Consider the following 26,980-nt stretch of genomic DNA (forward strand, 5'->3'; position numbering starts at 1 on the left):
TGGTGTGCATGTATGAAGCCCACTGTTATGTGTAATTATAATACATAAAAAGGAAAAATATTTCCAAAGAAAAAAATAACAAACTTTTAAAAAGCAGGAAGTAATTCTGTTGTGTGGATGTACCACAGTTTGTTTACCCACTCACCTACTGAAGGGCATCTTCGTTGCTTCAAAGTTTGGGCAATTAAGAATCAAACTGCTATAAACATTTGTGTACAGGTTTTTGTATGGACACAACTTCTCAACTCATTTGGACAAATACCAAGGAGAGTAATTGCTGGATCATGTGGTAAGATTATTTATTATTATTATTATTATTATTATTATTATTATTATTATTATTATTATTATTTTAGGGCTGGTGTTGTGGCTCAGTGGCAGAGCACTTGCCTCACACATGTGAGGCACTGGGTTTAATCCTCAGCACCACATAAAAATAAACAAACAAAAAAATAAAGACATTATGTTCATATATAACTAAAAAGTATTTTTAAAAAATTATTTTCAGTTTTGCAGAAAACTGCCAAACCACTTCCATAGTGGCTAGACTGTTTCATATTCTTGCCAACAATGAATGAGAGTTTCCATGGGTCCACATCCTTGTCAGCCTTTGGTAAATGCATTTTGGCCACTCTAAAGTGGAATTTCATTGTTTTAATTTGTATCTTCCTATAACATGTGATATAAAGCATCTTCTTACATGTTTACCAACATTGCATCTTCTTTGATAAAGTTTCTATTTAGATCTTTTGTCTTTTTTTATATTGAGTTGTCCATTTTATTAATAAGTTTTAAGAGTTTTATTTTGTTGTTGTTTATTTGTTTGTTTGTTTTTGTACCAGGGATTGGATTCAGGGGCACTCAACCACTAAGCCACATCCCCAGCCCTATTTTGAATTTTATTTAGAGACAGCATCTCACCGAGTTGCTTAGTGCCTCGCTTTTGCAGAGGCTGACTTTGAACTCACAATGATCCTCCTGTCTCAGCCTCCCGAGCTGCTGGTATTACAGGCATGGGTCACTGTACCCAGCTTTAAGGGTTTTTTTGTATTATTGATTTTTTTATTGGCTCTTTATTAGTTACACATAACAGTAGAATCCATTTTGAAACAATTATACAAACATGAAATATATGTTCTAATTCAGACCCTTGTACCTCTCCTTCCCCTTGCCTCTACTCAACCCCTGCTTCCCTCCCTCTATTGGTCTTTCTGCCATTTACCCATAGTTATTTTTTTTCAAATTAATTTCTTGTGGATATACACCATGGAGAGATTCACTGTGGTATATTCATATATGTACATAGGAATGTTATGTCAGAATCATTCCACTGTCTTTCCTTATCCTGCCCTTCCCCACCTCCTTGTTTTCCTCTTTGTCTATTTCATTGACCTTCTATTCTTTTTTTTAATCCCCCTTCCCTTATTCTAGATTACCATTCAGCTATCAGATGAAACATTCAACCTTGGCTTTTTGGGACTGGCTTATTTCACTTAGCACGATAGTCTCCAGATCTGTTCATTTACCAGCAAATGTCAAAAAGCATTCTTCTGCATGACTAAGTAATACTCCATTGTCTATATATAGCATATTTTCTTTATCCATTTATCTGTTGAAGGGCAGCTAGTTTGGCTCCATAGCTTAGCTCTTGTGAATTATGCTGGCATAAATATTGATGTGGCTGTGTCATTGTAGTATACTACTTTAAAATCTCATATCAAGGAGTGAGATAACTGGGTCAAATTGTGGTTCCATTCCTTTTTTTATTTTTACTTTTTTGAGGAATCTCCATACTGCTTTCCAGAGTGGTTAAACCAACCTGCAGTCCTACCAGCACTTATAAGTGTACTCTTTTCCCCACATCCTTGCCAACATTTATTGTTACTTGTATTCCTGATAATTACCACTCTGATTGGAGGGAGATGAAATCTTAGTGTAGTTTTAATTTTCATTTCCCTAATTACTAGAGATGTTATATTTTTTTCATCTATTTGTTGACCATTGGTCTTCTTTTGAGAAATGTCTGTTTAATTCCTTTGCCTACTTATTGATTGGGTTATTATTAGTAGTAGGAGTAATAGTAGTATTTTGGTGCTGAGTTTTTTTAATATTTAATTTTAGTTGTAGTTGGACACAATACCTTTATTTTATTTATTTATTTTTTAAATGTGATGCTGAGGATCAAACCCAGGGCCTTGCACTTGCTAGGCGAGAGCTCTACCACTGAACCACAACCCCAGTCCATGGTGCTGAGTTTTTTGAGTTCTTTGTATATACTGAAGATTAATGCTCTATCTGAGGTACAGGTAGCAAAGATTTTCCTGCCATTCTGTAGTCTCTCTCTTCGTGGTCTTGATTGTTTCCTTTGCTGTGAAGAAGCTTTTTAATTTGATGCTATCTTAAGAGTTCTTTATATATTTTGAATACTAGTCTTTTATCAGATATGTTTTGTAAATATTTTCTCCCAATCTGTTGCTTATCTTTTCATTCTCTCAACATTATCATCCTCAGGCTGGGGTTGGAGCTCAGTGGTAGAGCATCTGCCTCACATGCGCGAGGCATTGAGTTCACTTCTCAGCACAGCATATAAATCAATGAATAAAATAAAGGTCCATCAACAACAGCAACAAAAATTTTAAATTATTATTCTCAGAGCATAAGTTTTTAATTTTAATTATGTCCAACTTCTGCTTTTATGGGTTGTGCTTTCAGTGTTGTATTCGAAAAGTCATTGCCAAACTCAATGTCACCTAGAGTTTTCAATAAATGTATATTTTTATTGTGATAAAATGTACACATTTATCATTTTAACCATTTAAGTGTATAGTTCAGTGGCTTTAAGTACACTAACATTGTTTTGTACCTAATAAATATATCTTTATATTTATTGGGCTTTCTCAAATTTCATAAGTAAAAACAAGTTCATTGCAAAACTTGAAAAATACAGAAGAGCAGCTGAGCATGGTGACATAGGCCTACAGTCCGAACTACTTGGAAAGCTGAGTAAGGCAGGAAGATCACTTGAGCCCAGTTCAAGACCAACCACAGTCAACATGGTGAGGGTCTATTTCAAAAATAAACAACAATAAAAGTACAGAACAGCAGAAAACATAAAGTAAAAATCATGAACAATGCCACTTCCCAAAGACATAGTAATTGATATTTTGGTGTGCAACTTTCCAGTGCAACACATTTTCATGATGTATATATATATACAAATTTGAAAAACATTATTAGGATCATTTTGTTCACATTATTTGATACCTCTTTTTCAGTTAACAAAGTATTTTATCTGATATTACATTTTCCATTATCATTAGATATTTTTTATATAGCATTGTTGTTTTGGTTATTTCACAGTCCATTATCACCATCTGTCCTAGATGGTGACCTAATAATGCTGGGTTCACAAAATCTGACTATTCCAATAACTCAAGAAAATGACAAAGAAAGCATGCCACCACACAGAAGTAACTTTTCAATAATCCGGGGACAGCTCTGCAAACTTTAGGGTCCATGGAAAGAGAGAGAGCTGCTAGAATTCTTTATTCTTATGTAGAGGACACATAAGGGGAGGTTACATGGAACATTCTATCCCCAAAAGGGAAAAAGGGTAGGATAACAAAGGAGCAGTCGAGTATAACTCCACCACCACAGGTGACACCTACTCCTGGAGCCACGCCTCATTATCAGAGTGGAGGTAAAACCCAAGTTACTGCTGAACATAATAATCGTTAAATGCCCCTGGGACATCAGGACTTAAAGGTGTCTTCATCCAGAGAGCTCTCGACAGTCCATCATATGGATATATTATAATATTTTAGTACATCCTCTAATATTTGACCTTTGAATTATTTCCACATTTTGTATAATCAAAATCAGTTTGGCAAATAACCCCATAAATAAATATTTGTTCACATCATGACTACATCATTCAGATAAATCTCTAGAAATATCATTACTAGGTTCAAGAACATATATATTTTTCCTGGTTTTTAAAAATTGTTGCCAAATTTCTTTCTAGAAAAGTGGCGCCACTTTGCAAAATAAGAACATGACCCTTTCTTCACACTATTATCAATGCTTGACAATTTTTTTTTTAAAGAGAGAGGAAAGGGAGAGAGAGAGAGAGAGAGAGAGAGAGAGAGAGAGAGAGAGAGAATTTATTTATTTATTTTAGTTCTCGGCGGACACAACATCTTTGTTGGTATGTGGTGCTGAGGATCGAACCCAGGCCGCACGCATGCCAGGCAAACGCGCTACAGCTTGAGCCACATCCCCAGCCCAATGCTTGACAATTAACAAAATTATACAAATAAATCTCCACAAAGCCTTCATGTAGTTTGCATGAGAAAATAAGAGGGGATAATCGGGGAATAAAGCATTGTAAGGAATCTACATTTTAGATATCTTCATTTTCTTCACACTTCGTTAAAAAATGCAAGCATGTATTAGTTGACTCATAGCTGTTAAATGATCCCCATGCCAACAGACATTGAACCACATTTTTGCTTAGGTCAAACAGTTCACCAGAATCCATACAAGAAATAAATGTGATGTTGACTATGAAACAGGTTTTGATAACCTCAACCTTGTGCAAATCAATTAAGAAGTTTGGCTTGAATGCTGTATATTGTTAATTACTGAAAACATATCCCATGTTGGAGAATGTTTATAGCTCTGCTGTGAAATTTGCATGATGATTTGGCAAAATAAATGATTTCTACAAAATTTACTTGATTGTTCCCCTCCTCCCTCTTTAGATTGCATGAACTACATTTAGGTTAGAAATGTCTTCATTTAGAAAAGATTATTATGGATAAAAAACCCACAAGCTTCTTTCTTGTTAACCTGAATGTGAAATTAGCATTTTTGGAAACTTCGTAAGATCCTACAAAATTTGAACTATGTTTGAAATAAATGCCTTGGTAACTGAACACCTACTTCCTCCTGTCATTGTGCTGGCATGAGGGCATAATTGCTGGGGCTGCACCTTACACAGTCCAAAGTACACAGCAGGTGGTCTACAAATGTTTGGAGATTGTATGGAGTCTAGGAAGCCCCTCCAGATACTGAGATTCCATCATTTTGTCATCATCACCAGAAGGAGATGACAGGGAAGTATTTTGCTTACCTTACTTAAAACAAAAATACTGCAAATGTATCTGAGATAAACATGCCTCATAATGTCACCTAGCTGTTTGACATGTACTGCTATATATTTAAGTGCATACACATGATTCCTCCAACCCCCAGTAGAACTAAATTATGATACCCCTGCTTGGGAAGTGTCAGCTTGCCAATAACTATCTAAAAGTGCAAGTTTGAGGAACAGGTAAGGTGACTGGCCTGATAGGTTGGACATTACTAGGTGCCACCAGCTAGTAATACATAATAGCTGGTAATACATAATAGCTGGTAATACATAATAGCTGGTAATACAAAATAGCTGGTAATACATAATAGCTAGTAATACATAATAGCTAGTAATATATAAAGCTAGTAACACAGCTAGTAATAAAGCAGCAGATATAGCTGCTAGGAAGCATCTCTAACTACACTGTCCCCCAGAATCAGTCCCCACCGAATCCATGCCTTCCTTTCTCAAGCTCCAAGTTAAAATAGGATTCCCAGTTAGCCAAACCCAGAGTCCAACTGCAGTTTCCAAAGAAAAGAGAAGTTCAGATTTCAGGTAGGCAAGCTGTTAACTTCTTGAATGTTCTCCCCTTTACAGTTTCTCTTCCAAAGAAGTTGGCACTGGTGTTACCTGGTAGCCACTGCCAATTCTCACTGAGATTTCCAGTTCACCCTCCTCCCAGTCACATGATCCCTTGAAGTTAGGTGTGGCCATGTGATTTGCTTTGACCAACGAATTGTGAGTGGAAGTGCATGCCTCCCTCCCAGTCTGAAGCATTTAAGTGCTGATGCCAGACATTCCAATCCTCTTTTTCCCCCTGCCACAACCGTAGATGATACAGATCATTAACCTGGGGATTCCAGAGGGAGAACAATGTAGATTGAGCCCTCTGCTCACATGCAATGAACATGTGACATAACAAAGAGACACAATTTTGTCTGAAACCATTTAGATTTGGGTGTTGTTTATTTCTGCAGCATAGCATAGCCCAGTTTAACAGTTTAACTGATTCATCATCCACCCCCTAAATAGAATTTATACTCTAGTTCATTTATTTCTTTATGTGAACCCTATGTCAGAACTTTTTTTTTTTTCTGTCAGTGCTGGAGATCCAACCTAATATCTTGTTTTAGGATTTGTACTCCAGTTCGTTCATTGTACATGCTAGGCAAGTTCTCTACCCTTGAACTAAATCCCCAACACAGTCAGAACTTTTTCTCATTTTCTAAGCATGGTCCTAGGCCTAAGCTTGTTTTCCTGCTTCCTTGTCTTATACCTGACACTTCTGTTCTTATATATTAAATCACTGCTTCTGAACTCCAGCCTCAGCTAACCCTATAGACAACTATATGAATAACTCCTCTCTACCTAATCCCTTAATAGTCTCCTGCCAGCTGAACAATACACCTTTGGGCTCCTATTCCTATTGCCTTCTATGGTCTCAGAATCTGATCCATGGCTGTGCCTTCAGGCTGAGTCCTGCAGCTGGCCCTTCTCCTGCAGTTTGCACTCAGCATTCTCCTTTGGTTCTACCTCTGGGTTTTGGCTTCTGATGTGTGCCGTAGCGTTTCTTCCAGAGTAAACAACATGTAAGCAGTAAGTGTCCAGATGGGAGGAATGAAACATCAAGTCTAACACAGTGGGGGCTGGAAGGTGTTAAGAATTTGGGAGGTTTTTTTTGTGTGTGTGGTTGAACCCAGAGCCTTGTGCATACAAGGCAAGCACTCTACCAACTGAGCTATATCTCCAGCCCAAGAATTCAGGGCTAGTAAATTTCCAGTGTTGAACCCTGCCCTTAATATATGTTAATACATATTAAAGGTCTCAGCCTCCCAAGCCACTGGGATTACAGGTGTGTACCACTGCACCTGGCTGGATTTTTTTTAACTCACCTGTGAACAAAGCTTTGGAGTAATATATCTATTTGTGGTGTTTTGCTTTGTTTTTTTCTTCTTTTAAGCCCAGAAGAATAGAATACACACACACACACACACACTATTAACTTTGAAGCTTTTGAAAACTGGTTTTAAGTAAATCCAGAACTGGAAATCACTAAGCTGAGCCTTCTTGGAAGGGAAAGAAAAGCAATTGTCAAACTCAGGTTCTTTTACTGGCTTCTTCCCACAAGCAGATGGGGCCTTTTGGAGCCCAGTGAAAGTATGGCCATTTCTAGTCCCAGGACCCACCCAGGACTGCCCAGCTCTAGCCCTATTTTTCTTTCTTTGGTACCAGTAATTGAACTCAGGGGTACTTCAACCACTGAGCCATATCCTCAGCCTTTTTATTAGTCATTTTGAGACGGGGTCTTGCTAAGTTGCTCAGCACCTCACTAAGTTGCTGAGGCTGGCTTTGAACTTGTGATTCTTGGGCCTCAGTCTCCCAAGTCACTGTGACTACAAGCATGCACTAGCACACCTGGTTCTAGTCCCACTTTCTAATGATCAGCCTCATATCACTGAGCCACCTCTGAGGCAGTGCACTAGCTCCAGTCTGCCTGCCTGAATTCTGTTGTGCTAACCTGCCTTCAGTCTACTCTCCCAGGGGTTCTTCACTTATCTGAGGAACCAGAACTGGGGCCCAACTTTCTTGCCTTGTGGCCAGAGTTCCTGTGGCTGATCCCTAGTCCTGTCAGCTATACACTTCATCCTCTTTCCATGTTCTTCTGCCATGTTATAAACTTGGAATTGTATGAATACACATACCAATAAAAATGAGTAAGTGAATGAATGGCATTATTTGAACTAAAAGCCTATGGCTGTAGTCTTTGGACAATGTGTAATACTGATCGATTTTGGACAAAACCAACAGCAGGATCTATTTTGTTAGGCCTCAGTGGGAAAATTAGAGTAGGCTCCCCACCCCGACTCCATACTCTGCCCAACTTCAAATACTATGCTTTAGGCCCAAATTTAAGATGTGTTAGGGGTAGTCCCAAGAGTTAGGTCAAAGGGTTTGAGGTTAATCATTCAGTGTTATAACAGCACTTTTGCAAGAAATGCCTATTTTACTAAGATAACAAATGTGGCCTGAGAGTAGAAAATATTAAAATCATTTGAATATGATGCATTGAGGAGACACAATGTTTTTTATACTGTCATTTTATCACTATTCTGCCTTCTCTACAGTCAGAACATTGATCAACTGGGAATGGAAAAAAGAAGAGAAAAGTTCTGGAATCCTTAGATAACCTTTCTTTTTCTAGTCCTGCCTTGGAAGAAGTTTAGAATCTGTAGTCCTGGAATTGCAGTTAGTGGAATTGGCAGTCTTGTGCCCATCTCTGTTGAAGATGTACACTGAAATAAATACCTTTGGCACAGTGACATGGCTTAGATGGCATTTCAGAGCTAACAACAGGCATCTGAGCAAACTGCCATCTCATTGGCATTCTACCACATGCCTCAAAATCCTCCAGGCAGGCCCCACTGAAAATTCTTGCAAAGCATGTACTTCAGGTAAATTCTAACCATAATTTAGGTGCATTTGAGTGATTCCAGACCTTCAGATACTAATCATTTGGCAGGACATAGAGTCCAAGAGAAATTGTGTGTGATGACTTTAGAAAAATTTAAGCAGTGTAAAGGTTCCCAGGATATTGTATCACCCTTACTTAATTGGGATCTTACTTTTTAAGATCAATTCAAGTGTACAATATTTGAGAATTTTCCCCACACGTACAGCAGCAAAGATGTAGCACATAGCCTGTGACACAATGAAGTTAATATTAAATAGGACTCCTTTTCCTTCTGGGTACAATTCCCCTCTACCCACCCCTTGGGGTAATCAGTAACATCTATCCCTTGATCCCTGAAAATGTCTCTGCTGGGACCTAATCCTCTTGAAGCTTAATGAATAGATTCTTCCCTTGAATTTCCTGTGAATTAAAAGGATGATTTAGCCAGTAAAATTTTATTCGTTTTGGGAAAGCTACACCCCTAGATGCAAAGAGTTAAAAGGGTGTTTATCATCTGCAGAATAAAGTGACAAAAATACACGTAGAGCAAGCTTAAGATATACTTAAACTTTAGTGTCTGGCAAATTTGTGTTAAAAGAAAGCCTGGACTATTTGGGATTTTTCATGAAGTAGACTATTCACTCAAAGTAGGGGTTTATGAGAACCCCCTAAAATAAAATTACTTTCAACTTTTTAAACTCAGTTTTGGGGGTTTATTATTTAGTTTAAATAATGGCTATTATAATTTCTAGATAGATACATAGTTTTATAAAAATCTCTAAAATTATTAAAGCCTCAAAGTAGCTTATAATGATGAAGAAATACTCAAGATTACAATTAGAAAAAAATCAATAATTTCAAAGCATTGACTTAAACCAATCCATCTGTATATGAACACATATTCCCCTTTCCCCTGTACTGAAAATTTAACCCAGGGCCTCCCACATGCTAGGGACATACTCTATTACTGCCATACATCCCCAACACTTAAAAAAAAAATTGAGACAGGGTCTTATTAATTTGCAGAGGCTGGCCTCAAACTTTTGCTGCTTTAGCCTCCCAAGCAGTTATTGATCCATAATTTTTAAGCCAGTACTTGTGGTTGAGCAAAGATGAGGGAATGGGACTTTTCATACATTGCTGGTAGGTATTAATTGCAACCAACTTTCTAGAGAAAAATTTGAGACTATTTATCAAAAGCTTTCAAATGGCAGCTGGGGCTGTGGCTCAGGGGTAGAAGGCTTGCCTAGCTTGTGTAAGGCACTGGGTTTGATTCTCAGTACTGCATATAAACAAATACAATAAAGGTCCTTTTAAAATTTAAAAAAATATATTGAAAAAAAAGGCTTAAAATGTGTATGTCCTTTGACCCAATAATTCTATTCTCTGGAATTTATATTTTTTTATGAATATGAGCACAGAAATTTATATACAAAGATTTTGTTGAAACATCATTCATAATGAAAAATAATTGGGAACAGCATAAATATCTCATAATACAATATTGTTTGAACAGATTATCATAAACTCAAACAGTGGCACACCACAAGGCACTAAAATAAATTTTGAAACATATTTAATAAATGAAAAAAATTAATGGGATGACCAAAGAACTAAGTACATAAATATTTATTATAAAGGTAGCTTAATACTAGGAACAAATATCCATCAATAATAGATTGGTTAAGAACTTGTAGGGAATCTATAAGATACTCTGCAATGTCAAAAAGAACATGTGCATAATATGGATCCATTTCTGATACATAGTGAGTGGAAAAACCAAATTAGTACACTATGGAACCATTTGTATAACTAAAGTAAAAAAAAAATATTTTTTCAGTGCTGAGAATCAAACCCAGGGTCTCATGCATGCTAGACAGTGCTCTACCCCTGAGATACACTCCCAGACCTAAAAGAAATATTTGGTGTATACACATATGTTTCTGAAAGACTGCCAAAGGAACTAGTAACACCAGTTGCCTCTGGGTAGGTAAGAGGTGGGGTCAGGGGTGGGAAGAAGACTTACTTGTGAGAAGATTAAGAAATTAATGGGAAAATAAGGGAAACTTAAACAAAAAAAATGTCTACAGTTCTGAAGGACAGTGGCAGTGGGAGGGGTGGCTAGGGGGCTAACTTCCTTCCAGGGCACAGATCCTAGGACCAGCCCAGTGCTAAACAGAACTGGCCTTACTTCCTACTTGGAGTAGATAATTATGACTGCATTATCCAGCTCTGTCTGAAGGCTACACATATCATTAGTTTTATTAATGTAACTCAGTTGTTCTCAATCTTGCCTGCACATTGGAATGCCTGGGGACATACAAATTACTAAATATATACCAAGCCCCATCCCAGACCAATAAAATCTAAATATCTGGGGTGAGAATCCAGCTTCCAGTGTTGTTCAAAGGCTCCCCAGGTGATCCTAATGTGCAGCCAGAGGTCAGACCACTGTTTTAACCTCAGGCTTTGATATGATTGGAAATGCAAATCCCTCTGACAGAGCCATGTGCCAGTAGGCTATGGGTTTCCTAAGAACAGGTAAAAGATTAAGTAAACAGCAATCCTTTCAAAAAAGATGAGTACTTTTTTTTCCCCCCTCCTAATGCTGGGGATAGAGCCCAGGGCCTCATGTGCTCTACCACTGTACTACACTTCCAGCCTGAGTATTTATTGTGAGACCAGGAAACTTGGAGACCAAATAAATATAACTTCTTCTAGGACTATTTCAGATTAAGGAAAAGGGTATCAGGAAAATAAAATTAAAATAAAAAATTAGCTCTAGCCCTGCCTCTGCCACTTCTGGGCTTTATAACCTGGATCAATGGATAGACTCTCTAGATGTGACACTTCTAAAATGTGACACAAAATGTGTTCAGGTTTTGAAAAGTGGCCTGAAGGAAGTGGAGTGGGGATTCCATGTTGTCCCTCCCCTAATCTGTAGGCTTGTGTCTTACTTAACCTTTCTATAGACTGGTTTTCTAGTGGGTTTTATTTTAAAGAAATGATTCCTGGATTTAAAGAAATTCCCTGGATCATATGGCATCTTAGGTCTCTGTGGTCCACAGTCTTTGCTTGTTTTGTTGTTGCTGTTATTTGTGGTGCTGGGGATTGAACTCAGGGCTTTGCATGGGCAAATAGTACATCCTACCACTGGGCTACATCCAAGCCCACAATGCTTGCTTATCAATGTAAGCCAACTACTGAGACTAACAACGATATTTTCCACATTTTTCTCATCGTTTTCTTTTGTTTGGTTTTCCTGAAAATTGTGTATTTTTTAATATTTATTTTTTAGTTGTAGTTGGACACAATACCTTTATTTTATTTACTTATTTTTATGTGGTGCTGAGGATTGAACCCAGGGCCTTGCATGTGCTACGTGAGCACTCTACTGCTGAGCCCCAAACCCAGTCCCAACCACATATTTTTAGAGGTCATAGAAGCTTCTACTGCTTCTATTTGGACAATCAATGACTTCTCAACCCATTTCTTTTGTTTCAGCTCCACAGGCAGCAATAATACATATTTTTAGGCAGTAATAAATGGATAACCCCCTGAAGTTGATTCCTTCTCTAGAGTGACAAGTTTGTATGCCAAATCTCTTGAGTGCAAATTGTATACCAGCACCTGGATAGGGCAAAGCACTTGCTTTGGGTGCAAAATTGAAAACAGCATTAACAACAATGACCACAACAAGAAAAAAGAAAAGAACCTCACTATAATACAAAACTGAAGTAATGCAATACTTTAAAAATAAAAATCGGGGCTGGGGTTGTGGCTCAGAGGTAGAACACTCATCTAGCATGCATGAGGCCCTGGGTTCAGTCCTCAGCACCACATAAAAATAAAATAAAGATACTGTGTCCACCTATAACTAAAAAATAAATTTAAAAAATTACCACAAAGAATACACAATGAGTAAATTATCAAAATTTTAGATTAATAGTTCTGTACTGAGCCATATCTGAGCCTAAGCCAAAGAAAAATTTCCCAGTCTCTTGACCTTATTCCAGGTTGCATTCCATATTGTCCAATGGACTCACCACAGATCTGACTCTTAGACAAGCTCTGGTTGAAGAACATTTTACAGGGAGAGTTTACAGGATGGAAAGATGGAAGTATACTAACAAACCTGAAAGTGTCCTTATAGAAATTTTGTGGCTCAAGTAGATCTACGTGGAAGTAGGAAAGGGAGAAAAAAAATGAGAGATTTTCTTTTTCTAATTTTATGGTAGGAAGAGGACATTTTGTATTTTTCTGAAGTTGAAAAACTACTAGCTTTTTCACATCTTTTTTTAGGGGGGGTGTACTGGGGATTGAACTCAGGGACACTCAACCACTGAGCCACATCCCTAGCACTATTTTGTATTTTATTTAGAGACAGGGTCTCACTGAGTTGCTTATCTAGCACCTTGCTGTTGCTGAGGCTGGCTTTGAACTCACGATCCTCCTGCTCAGCCTCCTGAGCCGCTGGGATTACAGGTATGTGCCACCATACACAGCTGCTTTTTCACATCTTGATAAAATTTAGAATGGACTGGTTGAAAAATGTGCAAGAATAACAACTAATTGAAAGGTTAATATTAATACTATCTCAATCATCGAGAAAACAAAATAATGCCATTTTAATCACTTATGTGTTTTGTATCAGCATGTGCTGTTTAATTAATTTATCTCACATCGAGCAATTAACACTTTGACTATAACATTGTGTCATGATCTCTAAGGTATAACATGCTTGAAATAAATTGATGACATAAATATCAACTTTCCTACAAAGTTGATTTGGATGGAATTAATACATGTTTCTACATGGATTTTGAAAATGTTGCATCCCAGGTTTCTTGATACCTTAGTGATGGCTGATTTTCCATCTGAGGTAAAATTTTGAAGCCCATGGTTGAAGAACATTTTACAGGGGGCGTTAAGATTTGGTAGATACCATCTGGCTAAGACAAAAAAAATAAATGCAGAAACTGCCATGTGGCCAATATGTGATTTCTTTTATTAGAAAACCTAATTTTCATTCATTCAGCACATGTTTATTGAGCCTTTCTTGTACCCTGGCACTTTTCTAAGTGCTACATTCCCTCGTGAAAAAAACATAAAAATCTTGACCTTTTGAGCTTTACATGAAAATTGTAAAAGGTATAAGTGATTATTTGATTTAGAATTATGGAAGTAAAGAATAAGAGACAAATAATTGCCTTGATCACCCCAATATATTTAATTCTAAAATCCAGTCCTCTTCATGTTGTATTAGGTAAAAGGCCCATTTCCAGTGTCCATAGGTATGACATGTTACTAAATGGGGTGTATAAATTGATCCAAATGATGCAGAAATGGGGAGTAAACACTTGGTTGGAAGTGTTGTTATCTGAGAAAATAAGCCGGGATTTCAAGAGTCAAAAGTAACACTTTGCCAGATTCAGTGTTGTTCACCTCTAGTCTCAGCTACACAGGAAGCTGAGGCAAGAGGATGGCTTGAGTCCAGAAGATTGGGGCCAGCCCTGGCAAAAGTGAGACCCTTTCTCAAACAAACACAAAAACAACAACAACAAAAGTACACTACTTCTGCAGGCCAAAGACCCTTGGTCTTGATTTGAGTTCAGCAAAGCCAGTGAGTGTTGAGGCATAAGGTAACTTCTGTTTGTAATAACTTAAGGACAGGAGGGAAATTCCTATACTAAGTTATCCTTGATAAAAGGATCACAGTTGTGAGTTTAGTACTTTTTCAGTCATTAGCTCATTTGTTTATCAAACATGAGTTTCTCTGTAGGAAACACCACTATATCCAGCTTAAAAATAGCTCCAAACAGATGAATGGATAAAGACAATGTGGTATATATACACAATGAAGTAGTACTCAGCTGTAAAGAAGAATGAAAACCTGTCATTTGCAGCAAAATGGATGAAAATGAAGTAGGCAGACAGAGAAAGACAAGTACTGCATGCACCCTCTCATATGCAGAAACTAAAAAAAGTCAAATAGTGACTACTAAAGTCTGGGAAGGGTATGTGTATGTGGAGGAGGAGGGTGGGCAAAGGAGGTTGGTGAGTGCATGCTATGTACATACATGAAAACATCACAATGAATCCTATTAATATGAACAATACATATTAATAAAAATGTTCAACAATCATAGCTATGGGTAACAACTAAAAAATAATTTGTAGTTCCCATCTGGCCAGGCTTTTAGGAGCTGCAAGTCTAGTGCGATCTTAATGTCCTTCAAACTGTGAAATTCTATACTTCCCATGATAATGCTGATTTGGATAGATACAAAATAGATGGATGTAAATAGAGCCAGACAATCACTTAGCTGCATTTTCTGAGCTTGATAAAGGAAAGATGTCAGTGAGGTACTCTGCTTAATATAGAATATCTTTAAGGTGGATTTTTTTCAACAGAGGGTGTTTTCTCTGTCAGAAGAAATTATTGTGTCTCGCACAGGTTTTTCATCTTCAACATGTTGGTCCTGAAACCTTCCTTATACTCAAAAGCTCAGTTTAACAAAATCTTTCTGCTGTTATGAAAACTGTCCTCTAGGTGGTGCCATTTACAGCTCTCTGGGTCTTTCTGGGCCTACTTCTCTTCCTTCCTAAGGAGCAGGTCCATTTTATTTGTTGGCTCTGCTGTCATCTCTGTACAGAAAACCTATTTCCCAGTTCTTGTAGGATCTACGATGCTTCAGGTTGATTTCCAGCTTGTCTTTTGGGTGCCCATTCTGTGCATACCCACTCTCCTCTGGTTTAATTTGAATGGTACCTTGGATAACTGCTCCTCTTGAATTCCACTGGCAATCCATTCTTTTATACATTAGATTAGCAGCAAGTGCTTCTCATTTTGTATTGGTTATTCTTTTATGCATATGAAGTGTCTTCCCAAATAGATTATAAAGTCTTTAAGGGCTTTGTATGCCTCAGGCACCTGGCATAATACACTGCCTGGGATAGGCAGTCTGTGAGTATGTTTGTCAGTGATGTAGGTGAAGGCATTCTTTTATTTATCACTTACTGAATATCTGCTTTAAACTAGGTACTCTTTGGTATGCACTGAAAGCAGGAAAAACAAGATCTCTGCTCTTGAGCAGTTCCTAATCCAAGGTGTGTGGGGAACAGATAATTACAATGGAAGGTATAAGCAATGAGGCAGCCATATTAAATTACTCTGGAAACAAGAGAGGCTCCTTTTAAGGCCGGGATGTTGGATTACCCATACAGCTCTTTCCTTCTCCAGAAGGTTCTTTTAGAAGTTCTTGGCCTTTTTACTCTTTGCAGAATCACTCCTTGAGGCTGAAATATGCCTTTTACTGTCTCCCCCTTATACCTGATACCCTCAAACCAGGGTGATAGGATTGTTGGGGAAGGTATCCATAGGAAATAAGAACAATCTTTTGTTTTTTTCTTTTTTTTGTGGGTTTTGTGATATGCTTTTCATTTGGTAATTGCCTTTGAATTCTCAAAATGATTTATCATCTCATTGTTTGTCTGGGGTAATATACAATGGCTACGTTAAAGTGGTGTAGATATATATTTATTGAAAACCTATTCATTTTTAAGGTGCATCCAAATGTCCCCTCTTCTGTGAAGTCTTTTTCAAGTCTTTTGGAATAAATTATTCCTTCCTTTATCCCATTATATTGTTACTTCAACTCCCATTAAAAGAAATTGATTTCATCTTGTCTCTTATTATTATCTGTTCAAAGCCTTTTTTTGGTACCAGGAGTTGAACCCCCAAGGGGTGTTTAACCACTGAGCCACATCCCTATCTCTTTTTTATATTTTATTTAGAGACAAGGTCTTGCTGAGTTACTTGGGGCCTCACTAAATTGCTGAAGCTGGCTTTGAACTCATGATCCTCCTGCCTCAGTCTCCCAAGCTGCTGGGATTACAGGCATGCACCACCACCACACTCTCAATTTGCCTTAAGACTATAAGTCCACTGAAGGCAAGGATCGTATTGTATTAATTTTAGTTTCTCTTCCTGTAACTCCACTTTAGTTCTTTACACATAGCAGGCAGTGAATAAATATTTGTTGAGTTAATGAATCAGGATTTTGAAACATGTTCCATATTTAGTTGCATAATTTAAAGTATATTCTCCTAGAACACACTCAGCAACTTCAGTAGTCTCTGCATAGATTTTGTTTTTACTTAAGTTGTAGGAATATTTGCTTGGTAAATGCTCTCCAGATAGTAAGGAAAGGTTTGGGGATAGATCTAGTTTCAGGCTTTGGATTTTCTCTTCCTGTTTCCTTCTTGACGCCCATATATGGCTTTATAACTGCACATTGTTGGTTTTCCTTACTTCCTGATTTCTTCCCAATGTGTGACACATCCTCCTATTGATTTATTGTATCCATTTAAAAATCTGTTAACCCACAGAGTTTTTCTGATGCTGGAGAGATGGGGGTGACAAAACAGACTTTGATTGTTATCTACAATCTTTTCAAACAGTGTAATTCATCAAATAACAGGTCAATTCAGTCAAAAAATTACCTGATAGCATTAACAGCACATTTTGAAAGGTATTTCAAGTCTCAGAGGATACTTAGCTAGGAAGCCAGAGACGTGAAACTTCCTGTCAATTGGTTTTTCAGCATACAAAACGCTGGAATTTCTCAAAAAAAAAATATATGTATATATATATACACATACATATATATATATATTATTTGTTTATTTATTAAAAGATGCAAACAATTTTTCTCTTGAAGCAATTTTACATTTCTGCATATTGAATCTTTCTTTACTTCATTTAAAATTGTAACTTCACAGCAAGTCTAGTGATTTTCTGCAGGTATTCACTTAAAAGTGGTGAGGTTTGTCTTTTCTGCTCCCTGTCCAAGGTGGAATTTAATTATTTTCTAGGCCAAACATCCTTTTGAAAACAGACCTAAAATATAGATTTTGTTTTAAGAACTTCCTTGATTTAAATTCCGGCTCTTTTTCTCTCTCCGTGTGTGTGTGTGTGTGTGTGTGTGTGTGTGTGTGTGTGAGAGAGAGAGAGAGAGAGAGAGAGAGAGAGAGAGAGAGAGAAAAAGAGAGAGGGGGGGAGGGGAGGTAGGGGAGGGGTCAGGAAGGGGTGGAGGATAGGGCAAATGAAAGGAGGAAGTCACACACTTGGAGTCCAAGAACCCTCTATGCATTCTTGTTCCTGATCTGTAGCAACAGTAGGGTCATGACCTTACATTGCAGTCTGGATCAGCAGGTTGCACCAGGGATATCTCTGAGAAAACATAAAATGTGAAAAGGCAATTCTCTTCATAACAGTTTATTCTGAAGGCCTCAGGTTCTACCGAGGCAGGAAAGAATATGATTCTTATCTTTTCTAGTTATTGGACCAAATAGAATTTTTTTCCCTATTCATTAGTAGTATATCACAATGAAATATGCAAACTGTATTTTAAAGTAAACTTCTTCAATCAAAAGTGGAAACCAAACCACCAGAATCAAATTTTGCTCTGGCAATCTTGGGTTCTCTATTTTTCTATTTCTTTCCTTTATTCCGCACTATTTGCATTTCCCCAGAAGTAATCCACAATCAGTCTCGGTCTAGAAGGGCAAATTCGATTATTTGGCTGTAAAACATCGTGTGCCTTTTCCAAAACAAGAGAACTGGTAAAACAAAACAAAAACAGTCTCAATGGCATGAAAAGTTGGAACCTATCAGGAGGCTCTTGGAAACTTGGGCAGTTTCATTTTTCTGCTCAGGATTTAGATTTCTATCTCAATCTTCTTTGAGGACTTTAGTCTCCCCTTACCCCTCCGGCAGCTAGTGACAATTCTTTCTCATCCCCAGTCGTACCCCACAGTGGAGAGTCTCTGATCTGGGGTCAGAGGCGAAGCTAGATAGCTTCTAACCGAATGGCGTTATAGGAACGGGAAATACTGAAGTGGCTGAAGAGCTGCCGAGAGCAGCAGACAGGGGCGGCCGCCGAGCGAGCAAAGCGAGAGCCGGCGCCGCCCGCAGGAGCCGGCAGGGTGTTCGCGGCGCCAGCGGGTGCAGCGGGTTCGTGGGGCTGAATCCCGCGACTTCCCGGAGGGCGGAGGCTGCGTTCCCGGGCTGGTGGGCTGGAAGGCAGGCAGAGGCCGCCATATTCCCGCCTTACCACGCCCGGGCGGCCGGCGGGCAGCCGCAGGTCGGCCGCGGCCTCGGCGCGTTGTAGCGGCCGCCGGCTGGCAGGGCGCGTTGGAGCCCCGGCCCCGCCCCGAACCCGGACGGGGGCGGCTGCGACCGCTACGCCTGCGGGCCCCGCCGAGGGCGCGGGAGAGGGAGGCGCCCTCAGAGCCGGAGGGGGCCGGCCCAGCCGGGGAGCCGCGCGGGCGAGGCGAGAGCCGCGCTGGGAGGCGCGCCGCGGCGGCTGCGAGCCCAGGAAAGCCTTCCAGGAGGGGCCGGGCGGCACCGCCTCCCGGCTCCCCTCCTCCCGCGTTCGCCCCCTCCCCCTCCCCCTCCCCCTCCCCCTCCCCTCCCCCCTCCCCTCCCCTTCCCCCTCCCCCTCCTCCCGCCGCCTCCGTCGCCGCCGCCTCCCTCCCGGATCTGTGCTCCAGTTCAGAGAAAGAAGAAAATGTGTGTGTGTGGCGAGGGGGAGGGCGAGCATTGAGCAGTCGCTCCGCGCCTGGCAATCGGGGCCGGGGGTGGGCGTCTGGTGGAGGCGGAGGCGGAGCGGAGGCGGAGGAGCGCGCGGCGGGCAGGCGAACCGGGTTTGCGTGCGAGCCGGGCGGTGGGCGCCCAGGAGCCGTGACAGGCGGCGGCAAGGAGCGGGCGCGCCGAGCGCTGGGAGCCATCGGCTGCCGCTCGGTGTGGGGACGCCCCGGTGAATGTGCTCTTGCCGCTGGGCGCACAGCTTAGGGGAGCCGCGGCGGCGGCGGCGGCGGCGGCGGCGCGGGGGGCGAGGCGGGCCGCCGGTTCCTGGGGAAGGAGTCGCGAGCGTCTGAGCGAGGCCGGGCGCGGCGGCCTTCCCTCACGCGCCCTCCGAGCCAGCGCCCGCGAACGCCTCCTGAACCCGCCTCACTACTCTGGGCGGCCCAGGCCGCCGGCTCCTCCGATCCCCCGGCCCACCTGGTGGCCCCGGCCCTGGCCGCCACCCCCGCGGCGGTGCCCCGAGCTCGTCCCGGACGCGCGCCCGGGCGGCGGGGGCTCAGCGGCCACCGCTGCCTCGGGGGAGCGAGGGCGGGAGGGTGTGTGTGCGCGCGTGTGAGCAGGGGGTGCCGGCGGGGCTGCAGCGGAGGCACTTTGGAAGAATGACTCTGGAGTCCATCATGGCGTGCTGCCTGAGCGAGGAGGCCAAGGAAGCCCGGCGGATCAACGACGAGATCGAGCGGCAGCTCCGCAGGGACAAGCGGGACGCCCGCCGGGAGCTCAAGCTGCTGCTGCTGGGTGAGTACAGCTTGGGGCTGGCCTCCCTGGGCCCTGCCACCGGGCCTCTCTGGCCCCCGCCCACTACCTCAGGTCTCTGGGGGCAGCTGCCCTCCGCGACCCCCACCCCCGGGCGCCCGCCGCTCGCCCCTTTCCTTCCTATGCGCCCCCCGGCCACTACCCGCACCCTTGCGGGCGCGCGCGCGTACACACACACACACACACACACACACACACACACGTTCGGGCTGCCCTTCCCGGTGCTTCTCTGTGTGCCTGTTCGTGTCCCAGAGGGCTGTGCATTTTGTGCTGTGCATCTGCTAAGTGGCAGATCACTTGGGGCTTAGACGGGGGGATGGGAAGGTGGGCTATAGCGTTGATCTATTTTTTATAGGTCTACATTTGATTTCCCAGTAAATCATCTCATAATTTTTATTCCAGAAGGGGAAAATGAATTATTGATGCTTATTAACCTTGTTTTATTTTCTCAATTGTAATTGAAGGTGATACCTCAGAATTTGGTCACTAATAATTTATGTTCTCTAATATCTGAACCTGTATTATATATTAGGTGGGTTTCTAGCAACTAAAGTGTTTTCTTTTAGTTGTTCTAAAGGAAGTCTCTCTGTTAATGTGTACTTTTAGTGTTTTCCAGGCATATTAACTTACTATTTTCTTTATATTCTAGATCTGTTTTGGCTCAAGGGAGCCTATGTAATTTAGTGTGTGTTACCTTGGATTAGAGCTTTAATAACATTTTTTCCCCTGCTAGGGAGCTATTCTATTCCTATAGGAAATTGTTCTTTCCTCATTTTTATTGATTTCCAGTTTTCCATATTTGGTGATTTTCTCTAAGTGCATGAAATTTCATTTTAGAGTTGGCTTAGAGCATCAGTGACAAATATTTCTTTCATCATTTGTCTTCATCCATGTATTCTTAGCTCCAAGCACAGTGCTAGGCCCACTGTAGAGGGACAATAAATATTTGAGGAAATCAATAGCTCCCCAAAGCCTTTCTTGAATTTTTCCTTTGGTCACCTAGCAAGAGAATGAAATCTTTATACCATTTTGCCTTTTGAGGCCCAGTTCCTTAGTTCTTGCACAGATCGGCATTATGTCATTTTTCTTCTGTGGGATAAATTTTTTTTGTGACAGCTGACTCCTCTGGGTGAATGAATTTCTGTATCAGCTGTTGAAGTACTGAGTTTGGGTTTAGAAAAATACAGAAAACATTTGTCCATCAAGCCTTTAGAGATTATTTAGCAGAAGAGAGAGGATGTATTTAAATCAGAAAAATTTGCTTTCTATTTCAGATTCGGATCAGCCATCTAGGCTGGTCCTAACTTCCTGGATGCAGTAGATTCTTTTGTTAGATGATTGGATATGAATTTTGTAAGCCAAGATTATTTTGCTTGTTGATTCTATTTACATTTTGGAAGAGGCAATAATTCTAAATAACTATAGGTAGTATACACATTGCTAGTTTGATGGCCCTCTGATACAAATTCATCTTTTTCTTCAGTTTTATTGTAGTAATTATTATCATTTTTTTTAAACTTAGTTATTTTTTTATGTGATTCTGAGGATCGAACCCAGTGCCTCACACATGCTGGGCAAGTACTCCTCCACCATTGAGTCACAGCCCCAGCCCTGCAGTAATTCTATTTTTAAATACTTTTTTTTTAAGTTGTTGATGGGCTTTTATTTTATTTATTTATATGTGGTACTGAGACTCGAACCCAGTGCCTCACACATGCTAGGCAAGTGCTCTACCACTGAGATACAACTCCTGCAGTCACTAATACAGTTGGTAAACACTTTTTTGTCTTTGGTTTCATACAATTGAAAATAATATTGATAAGCTTTTTTAGTAGTGATTTTACGAATCTCATTAATATTTTGGTTTCTTTTACCTTATGTTGTGTGTACTTTTGTTCATGTAAGTTGGTGTAGTAGGAAATAATTTCTAAGTAATGACATTCATCAAAGAATTTGAAGACATTTCCATAAAGGAAGTATATATGTTAGTCTTTTCTGTATAACCATAGTCAGCGACTTGCAGTGACAGTCCAGATGTGACAGTGAAATAGAAGGTGGGGAACAGGAATATTGTTACCTTTTTCATGGATAAGAGCTGTAACATGGCTTTACTAAGAATGAAGGGGTACCATTTAGTGTTAAGTAATTGTTTATGCAGTTCGTGTTTTATGTATTTCCTAGAACCAAATTCTCACTTCAGATCTGTTATGAAAGAGGGTACTGAGTAAGTCATTAAAAAATGCTGCATATGTAAAAGGCAGAATGGGAGATGTTGGTGGTGTTTCTCTCATTTGGCATCTGCTCTTCTGGTGAACTGTGAATGAAAGTATCATTATCAGTTAGTGGGAACACCTGAGGCAGCCTTCAACAGGAAGCCAAGCGGCTTGACCCTGCCCTTCCTGCCTTCGATGGCTACTAACTACTACACGCATTGGATGGCTCTGTGTTCTGGTCTTCGTCCAAAGCCAGAGTTTATGGGGGAAATGGGAGACAGAAGGAGGGAGGAGGAAGGCGTGGAGCTAGAGACAAGCCCGGGCTGGGTAGAGTGGGAGTAGGGGATGGGGTCTGGGAGAGGAATTGATAGATTTCTGCTGGCTATTGTTAGTACCTTCAGTTAAGGAAATATAGCAGTTCTTCCTTAGCCTAAGTCACCTGATGTGGTTCATCCTTTTTCTAAAGAAGTCACTAACTGCATTTATTAGCAGTATAAAGATCATTTACTTAGACTCTGCAAACTCTCTTCCTTGAGATGCCCCTTGGGATGAGATGCTGAAGTGCTATGGGACTGCTCTTGCTCTTAGGATGCCCACGAGTAATGGCTTGGCACAATTACACTGTGAATCTGGGTCTCGAGAGAGGATGTAGGCCATTTCCAGTCTAGAGTTGCAGACTCTCTGTCAGGTCACACATTTACTGATTTGGTATAACAGCCTCCTTCTACAGGGAATCAAGCCTGGCACCTCTTGACCACAGAAAGGAGATCCTGTGCTTAGTACCTCACCTTACCTGCACCTTACTTGGAGAGGAATGGATGTCAAGCAGGGGGAAAGGGCACAGAAGGTGGAAGGCAAGAGGCAATGCACAGACAAAAGTTTGTGGCATCAGGAAGTTAGAACTGGAGGTCACAGAGCAACCAAGTTCTCAAGAATCTCTGGGGATGTGTCAGGCATGCTTGTTGGATACAGGAAGGGCTCACACCCTTTCACTTTGCGTTTCTTAGAAAACAGTGAGTATGTAATCTGGAAGCCTTAGGGATATTCAAACAGATTGATGAGACAACTCACAAACCATGTTTTAGGATGAACAAGGTGCTTACTGTATGTGGTGTTGAGGATTGAACCCGATGTGTGAGGCAAGTGCTCCACCACTGATCTATAACCCCAAACCTTGACTCCCACATTTATTGTCCATGTGATTAAAGATATGAGTCAGTATTGCTCTAAGTCTCAGTTGCCTTATCTATAAAATGGGGGATAGGTGCAGTGATTTTTGTAAAGAACAGTTGAGATGTGTTAGATATTTTTAACATAATAATAGTAATAAATAGTCACTGAAAGTTAGCTGCTGTCACTGTTAACACTGCTGTTTGTGATCTTTAACATTTATGCCTGACTGTCCCAGCTACCGGAGGATTGCAAATTCAAGGCTAGCCAGGGCAACTAAGGGAGGCCCTGTTTCATAAAAAAAGGACTGGGACTGGGGGTGTTGCTTAGTGGAGGAGCACTTGCATAGCATGTGAAGTACTGGGAAAAATAAATCCGAGTTTCATATTCCTGATAGCTGGGTATAAATGACTTTAGTGACAGTGTTTGTGCTTATTGTCATGTTTGCAGTGAAAATCAGTGCATTTTACCTTATGCCATATTCTGTTAAGTTGTGAACTTATCAAAAAATAAAGTAAAATAAAGCCCCAAACTTCCCCAAGTCTTGGTCAATTCAAGGGACGCAGGTTGAAGTAGTGCTTGGTAAGGGCAAGTCTTGTGACTATGTTGAAGATCTCAGATGGGTTGTGCAAAGTCAAGAGCCTGCATTGCACTCCTCTAATGGTGCTGTTTTTTATGGATTGCTGTTCAAAGATGATATTCAGAAATTGCTAGATATGCAATAAGGTGGTACCTCCTTTATAAATAAGTTCTTTGGTCTTCTTCCTCTGTGCAAATAGGAAGTGTGGCAAAGACTGGTGTCATAGATTCCTTGGTTTTTTACTTTTGGGGAATTAAATATATCAAACTGTATTTTTTAAATGAACATAAAATTTCATTTTATGAAATCAAAATCTCTAATGGATTCTAGAAATGAAAATTCTCAGCAGCCTGACAAGTTGAGGCCTTCATATAATAACTATGCTTTTGCCCTCCCACTTCAATTTGACACTCGGAAGGTTTCTTGGTGATACCTTCTCCCAGCCTACACCCCTTTACTTCCAGTTATACCCTCATTGGTCATATTAATACTCTTTGGGACTTTGAGAATTAAGGGACAGTTCTATCATACAGTGGTTGAGAACATGGCCTCTGGAGCCCTAGAACCAGTTTAAATCTTGGCTTGCCACTTAAAAGGTAGAGCATCTTAAACAGGCCTCAAGATTTCTCTTTACCTCATTTTCTTCATCTTTAAATGGGGATATTAATAGTACTGTCTCATCTCTGTTATTTCTGCTGTGAGGATTAAACCATGAGTTTACATTTGTAGAGTGCTTAATATGTATTGTATTTGACTGGTGGTAAGTAATATATATCTGTTAACTTATATTTTACAGCATGCCAAGAAGATAAGATGACCTGCTGTAACACTCATACCCCATTTGTCAGGGCCATAATTCAGTAGATTATTTCTCACTTACATAAAGTCTCAAGTGAGTTTTCTCCATAGGTGGGGATCTACCAAACCAAGAGGCATTTATTACTACCAAGGACATTCAACTATTAGAATATCTACCTTGAAAGAGCAGAAATCTTAGCTTATCCTTGGCTTAGTTATATGTGTGACCATATTTAGACTTGGAACTTAAAAGCTGCTCGTAAAGATTTACTTATAAAATGGGAATACTTTGGATTCTTTAAGTAGAGTTTTTGTCCTTAAAGGAGGTCCAGTTAATGACTTTTAAAAGGACAAAATAAGTGTAAGTTCAAACTCAGCAAAATATAGAAGTAACTCATACTGGGTGAGAAGGGAGAATTGTGGTTCCATGTGGGGGCAGCAGTATGTGGAGTGTTAGTGATTGTGGTGTTGTAGGAGTTGGATAGAACTAAGTGAGTTAAGTGTTGGGAACCAGTGACACATCAAGAAATGGGTGAATCTGAGGTGATAGTAGCTTTGTAGTAAGGATGGATGAAATGTCCCAGAAAGTGAGGAAGGACTGTTAACAGATTCACAGGTTTCCTACAAAGAGAAAGCAAGCAGAAAGATGGGGCTAGTGAAGTCTTAAGGAGTATTAACGTGTTCCTGGTGTCCAGAATAATGGCAAACACACCTTTTTTCAAACATAGTCAACATATTTGGATTTACAGAGCAGCTTCATTAGGGGACATTTTGTTTTGATTCAGCATAAATCATTTCAAAAGGATGTTTTATAGGCATCAAATATCATTTTTCCTTTTTTTTGTTTAAAGATTTCAAGCAATATTATAAGATGAATGCCTTAGGATAAATTAAATTTTATCTGCACCTTTATATACTTTTTTCTCATTAGATTAATACATGTAAATTGTGTGTTTATATTCTATTTGTTCTTTGCTTAAACTGTAGAAAAACTGCTTGAAACAGTCTACATGTATTATATATCAACTGTAAGTATTTTTTTGTCAGCTAATTAAAACAATTGAATACCAATTTATAGTACCCCTTCACTCTGTTAGAGTGAAGGGGTACTATAAATTGGTGGTTTAGACCTTTAGAGTTTAAATAGAGCTAAATGAAGTTGACTTGCATTGAACTTAATGAGCTTCTAATCCTAAAACAAAGGTACCATGTTTTATATATAACATTCCCATTAAGAAAACCAGATATTTTAGCTAACATTGTTGGAATGTGCTTTGTAGAGGTAGGGATCTTTTGAAATTAGAATAAAAAATAATAAAAATTCTACTGAAAATTTATTTCATACTTTGCATTAAATCTGGTAGTTTTGTGAAGTTATAGACACAAAATAAATTATATCCATACCTTTTACAGAGATTACTTGGATTAAGAATTTTCTGTCTTTGTTTTTAGTAAATTTTCTCATACTTTTGTGTTTTTGTCCAGATCACTGTCCTTCGGTCACTTGAAAGCCCAGGAGGATGATAAAAAGAAATTTTTAAAAATGTCAGTGTTCCTTATTCTTTCTTTTCAGAATGAAAATCTGGCATGTTAGGTATTGAGGACCTTAGTCTTTCCAGCCCATAACTCACTCTTCATATATGATATAAGCTGAAGAAGCCCAATAAAAAACTTCATTTTTATCATGGAAATTGAAGTAATTGACTTACCCAGTTTTAACTCTTTCTTTGTGATCCAACTTTGCAAAGGAAAATAATTGAAAAAAGTGAGGAAAGGAGAGGTAAAACCAGAGGGAAAGAGTTCCGAGAGAGTTCTGAAAGGAGGGTATGGTACTGAGCAGGACAGTGAAGGTGTGATGAAGTATTGGGAGAGATTAGCTTTCATGGGAATCCATGTTAGTGTACTGGTGCTAACTAAGGACTGTGGTGTTTACTCAAAATGTGTCAGACATTAGGCCTTTTCTGGTGGTTTTGTCCATACTCATTCCGTAGTGATTTTTACCCCTTAGTGTATTCTATCTGCAATGGTGAAAAACATCACTGAAAGAGAGAGTAAAGCAGAGAATAGGTCAGCTTTTGGTGTTAAACCAGTTTAGCTTGAGGTAACTATGTAAGTTATGCGCACAACCAAATTCCATTTAAAGCCCCCCTTTGTTCTCAAGGTTCTCTAAGTGAACAATTAATATGTCAACTGAAAATGGCAAATATTCTCAAAGTAGCACAGAAAC

The sequence above is a fragment of the Spermophilus citellus genome (genome assembly GCF_964194105.1).
Source record: "Spermophilus citellus genome assembly, chromosome: 2".
NCBI classification, from domain to species: domain Eukaryota; kingdom Metazoa; phylum Chordata; class Mammalia; order Rodentia; family Sciuridae; genus Spermophilus; species Spermophilus citellus.